The sequence below is a fragment of the Danio rerio genome, chromosome 21, assembly GCF_049306965.1.
Source record: "Danio rerio strain Tuebingen ecotype United States chromosome 21, GRCz12tu, whole genome shotgun sequence".
Classification (NCBI taxonomy): Eukaryota; Metazoa; Chordata; class Actinopteri; order Cypriniformes; family Danionidae; genus Danio; species Danio rerio.
The window spans coordinates 36159646-36165007 of NC_133196.1; the positions used below are offsets into that span (position 1 = coordinate 36159646).

The 5362-nt window shown below is 33.2% G+C and overlaps 1 long non-coding RNA gene across 2 annotated transcripts; it reads right to left on the minus strand.

Moving 5' to 3' along the window:
• Positions 1-361: 361 nt before the first annotated feature.
• On the minus strand, positions 362-4130 carry LOC141380030 (uncharacterized). Of its 2 annotated transcripts, none has more exons than XR_012397280.1 (5): positions 4031-4130; positions 3030-3125; positions 2655-2812; positions 2046-2141; positions 362-1309 (listed from the first exon to the last, which is right to left on the minus strand). It is a non-coding gene; the product is annotated as an uncharacterized lncRNA (long non-coding RNA). The 2 variants fall into 2 exon arrangements; XR_012397281.1 differs by having other exon boundaries at positions 3030-3733.
• Positions 4131-5362: the final 1232 nt, after the last annotated feature.

The following is a 5362-nucleotide window of genomic DNA, read 5'->3' on the forward strand; positions in this document are numbered from 1 at the left end:
AGACATTTTTGTTTGCTGAACAAAAAATGTCATGTTCAACCAACAGGATATTTTTGTTTGCTGAACAAAAAATGTCATGTTCAACCAACAGGATATTTTTGTTTGCTGAACAAAAAATGTCATGTTCACCCAACAAGATATTTTTGTTTGCTGAACAAATATTATCATGTTTACTCAACAAGATCTTTTGTTTGCTGAACAAAAATTTTCACGTTTATTCAACAAGATCTTTTGTTTACTGAACAAAAATGATTATGTTTACCCAACAAGATTTTTTTAGTTTACTGAACAAAATAAAACAAACTGATTCATTATGCATTTACTATTAATTTTTAGGATTCAAATTAAATACACAAGAATAGTCAATTCACTTTTTTTTATTTTTAACTGTGTTCAAATCACAATCCAAAACATTTGCATACAAAATCAGCTTTTGACATTAGCCGTGTTCAGCATTGGGCTAGTTTGTACACAACTAGTACTGAATGTTTCCAGATTTGAAAAGATTGTACACTGCCTCAACATAAAATAACTGGCAACCTTACTAAAACCAAGCTATTAGTGTGTCTAAACACTCAAACCAGGTGAATATGCAATCATCTAATCAGAGTAAACCCTAAAAGCCACTCCATTCATACAGTCTTTAAAGTGTACTGCACTTTTGTCAACAAAGTACATAAAGTCCAAAAACAGACCTCAAAACATTGAAACAGTGGCACATTAGGAAGTGGTCACGGGTCAGTTGCCGTTACTGTGTGGAGTTTGAATGTTCTCCCTGCGTTCACGTGGGTTTCCTTTGGGTTCTCCGGTTTCCCCCACAGTCCAAAGACGTGTGGCACAGGTGAATTGGGTAGGCTAAAATTGTCTGTAGTGTATGTGTGAATGAGTGTGTATGGATGTTTTCCAGAGATGGGTTGCAGCCGGAAGGGCATACGCTGCGTAAAACAAGTTCATTGCGCTGTGGCGACCCCAGATTAATAAAGGGACTAAGCCGAAAAGAAAATGAATGAATGAATGAACTGAACTCTCGCAGATCATGTGCCACCAACCTCCATAAAACATGCTGAATCACTTAAAAAGTATATTTGAGTTCTTTTGGGTGTTCCATATTCAGTCTATACAAGAGGCTGAACAAGTAAGCGAAGGCTGCAGGCAGATGTGTGATATCCTGAAGTACTATGGCCTCCTCCAAGATTTTAGCGAGGTTCATCACATATTGCAGGGATGCAGAAGTGCCATTATCATCTTCCACCACAGTGAAGATTCCAATCCTTTAATCTCTGGTGCTGTGGTCTTCAGGGTCCGTGTCCTTATAGGAGATTAAGTAATGGGAAAATTAATTGATGTGTAATATTAATTACTACTTATTAATGTTATTACTATTATGCAAAGAAAATAAAAACATGTAATACTTTCGTACATACAAACAGTAACACTTTGAATAGTCTATAATATATAATAATTGAACAATATATTGACAACTTTTTAATATTTAGCAATTTTTTAAACTTTTATTTTACATAAAATTGCAAAGATTTACTTTTATTTGATACAGTTTCAATTGTGAAAGTTGTTTATTGTCCTGTTTAGAATATAACTGAGCCTTTAATTGTCATTCATAAGGGATTTATAAAGCATAAATAGTCCTCACTTTAGATTAGGTCACAACTGGATGAAGTTAAGCTCATAAAGCATATACTAACATACAAAGTAACTATTATTACATACCTTAATATTAGGATATTTAAATGTTAATTTGAATAGTTTATTAATCGTGTACTTAAGCATTCTGAATGATCTTAAAAACACCAACTATTCTTAAATAACTGGTTTGTAAATAATGCAATACTTAAATTAGTAATACAAATGAATCATTAAAGTTAAAAAAAATACAATCATTGAGCACTTCATGTAGAGTTATGCTTAACAGAAAATAAATTAACTATTCGCTAATACTAAATAAATTATTTATAGCGTGCAGCTATTAAAAGTGTTACCAAGCACACTAATAAATGTAGAATAGGGTATGAAAATGGGTAACTTACCAGACATATCTTGAGAAAGCAAGCAGAATTTTTACGAAGAAAAATTGGCAATCCCTCAAGAGCTGCTCTTTCTCGATCGGTGACAATATCAGTGACCTGAAGGAAAGTCATTTACAAAGGATGTTTTACAATCTTATTGTTTTGTAAGTAAAAATGTACTTAGTACATTTAAATGAGCATAGTATTTTATTCATGCTGTTGAAAAAACACATGGCTTTATTTTTAAAAAAAGAATTTTGTGGTTTCCATACAATGGAATTTGATAATGGTTGTGTTGGCAAATTTAGAAAAATGTTTAGTTTCATGTGACAATTACTTTGAGTTAAAAACTACAGCTATTATTTTCTATTTTCCTCTTTGAATGTATTCATTTGAAATGGTCACTCAAAACAAGTGAAACATCTGTTATTTATCTTACTTCCATCTCACAATCAAAACACAACTTGACACAATTAAAATTAATGCAAAAGGGCTGGACAATTAAATTGTTGCAATTATGTTTTATTAGACTGTATTACCTGAGCATGAAATTCTTGACAGGACAAAATATGTTGCACATGTTAAAAACATCAGACGGGTGTATAAGAAAAAAAAAATCTTAATGAGTACCTGCTCATCCATCTTGTTTAAAGTTGTATCCATCTCTGGACCCATTGAATCCCTTCTTTTCTGTAGAGTTTCAGGAGAGGTGCTGTATATTTATCAAGTCACTCGATTAACTGTCTCAGGAGATCTACATTACAGATCTGAGAAAACTCTGTGCAGATCTACAATATACAAAAAAAAACATACATATTAATTTTTACACATAATATATATATATATATATATATATATATATATATATATATATATATATATATAAATATATAAATATAAATATATAAATATAAACTAAATAAATTATTTATAGCGTGCAGCTATTAAAAGTGTTACCAAGCAGACTAATAAATGTAGAATAGGGTATGAAAATGGGTAACTTACCAGACATATCTTGAGAAAGCAAGCAGAATTTTTACGAAGAAAAATTGGCAATCCCTCAAGAGCTGCTCTTTCTCAATCGGTGACAATATCAGTGACCTAAAGGAAAGTCATTTACAAAGGGTGTTTTACAATCTTATTGTTTTGTAAGTAAAAATGTACTTAGTACATTTAAATGAGCATAGTATTTTATTCATGCTGTTGAAAAAACACATGGCTTTATTTTTAAAAAAGAATTTTGTGGTTTCCATACAATGGAATTTGATAATGGTTGTGTTGGCAAATTTAGAAAAATGTTTAGTTTCATGTGACAATTACTTTGAGTTAAAACTACAGCTATTATTTTCTATTTTCCTCTTTGAATGTATTCATTTGAAATGGTCACTCAAAACAAGTGAAACATCTGTTATTTATCTTACTTCCATCTCACAATCAAAACACAACTATTGCTATCTGTAATAGCAATTGCAGTATAGTATATATATTTAGCCCTTTATATTTTTTATGTAAATAAAAGCTAGCTGACTGTTAAAGCAAGTTGGTCTGAATATGATAGACATTTAGTCGAGCTAACAAATCAAGCAATAAATTACATGAAAATCACACGATTTTCACACAAATTACACAGTTAAACACGTCACCGTTTGTTCCACTGGCTCTGGTTCGAAGGGAAAAAAGGTTATGATGTGCGCAATGCTGACAGCAATCTAGATAAACAGGACATAATGTTATATTTGACTTGGATACCTGATCTGGTATGTTATATGATACTCATTGTATTAATCGTGAGTTATTAAAGCAAATGACTCGATTGAAATCGCTATTTGTTTCAAATACATTCACTCTAAACTTTTATTGATGTAAATAGCCAAAACCAAGTGCACGAAACAAGTAACTCACGGCTAAATTATAACAAATAGTTCCGTATTAGGATACACGCGCACATCAAAGCCAACATATCAAATAATATAACGTTAGATGACAACAAAAAAAGACATACATACCTATGATTTAGCAGAAACGTCGTTGGCCTGCTCTTAACTAGGGATGGCTGACGTGAAACTGATGTTTTGACACAGTGTCGAGATCCCGAAGCGCAAGTGTTTCGAATCACTACACCGAAGCATGATCCGAAGCACCCAAGTCACGTGACTAAAGTGTTTCGAAACACCTAGTCACGTGACTAAAGCGATTCAAAGCATCGATCAGCTTAGAAACGTTTCGAGACCTGGTGAATCCTAATTTGACTGCCAACGTCTCCAAATTATCTCTGTCTCAAATGGCTTAGAGCACTGTGGGTTTGCTTATTGATTCTATGCTTAGCATGATGTTATGGGTTCGAATCTCGACTTCGAAATCATGGTTTTATGTATTTTAATCATGTTTCTGTTTTGTGTAGCCTAAATAGGATACAGCTACAGTTACGCCATCAATTTAGCATCATTTTTGTAACACTGTAAAATAATAATAAATATTTTTACAGTATGGTTGGGTTTAGGGTTTGGGTAGACATTAATAAAATACAATAAATGGGAAATTTAATGAATAATATAAATAATTCTTGATAACTTCAGGCCACCGTTTTTGATCTAGCAACAACCCTGTTTTAAGACAAAAACAAGACATATTTATTCACAAATTGTTTATTCGGATATCAGACCAATGTTGAAACAAAACGATACAAGAGCAAAGCATTACCAACTGGTATTAAAGCATTTTAAAACAACTGCTACTGACTGGCTTAGAAACCTACTACTCCTGCATGGATGTCTGACATCTTAACCACTGTACTATGTTACTTGAAGGATTCCACTTTCACAAAGTGGGCTTTAATCCCTCAATTTGTTCAATCGTTCTCTGCTGAAGCTGTTTCAGTGCAATACATATAAAAAATGACCACTAGATGTCACTGTAGAGTGAGGTTTCGAAACGTTTCGAAGCTTCGACACATTTGCTTCGACTGTTTCAGTGTTTCACGAAGCCTCGCTTTGCCCACCACTACTCTTAACCGCTCTATCACGGTCTCTCACATCATTAATACACTGGTAAAATAGATCGGGCAGTCAGATGGGTAGCACATCGCACAAAAACATGTATACAATTATATACAATCGATTATGAAAACGATTGACACGTAGCTCTGCAGAAAGAAAGATGGTTCGTTTTGTCGCGCGCACGTGACAGGTACCCCCTGCAGTGAGCTATGGAAGTAAATTGCGCATGCGCCAGAAGCTTATAAGGCGCATGCGCCAACAAGAAGGGCACGCATCAACGCAAAACTAAGAATTTTGTATTAGTTCAACGAAATATTTTAAGTTTTTCACATTGAAGCACCA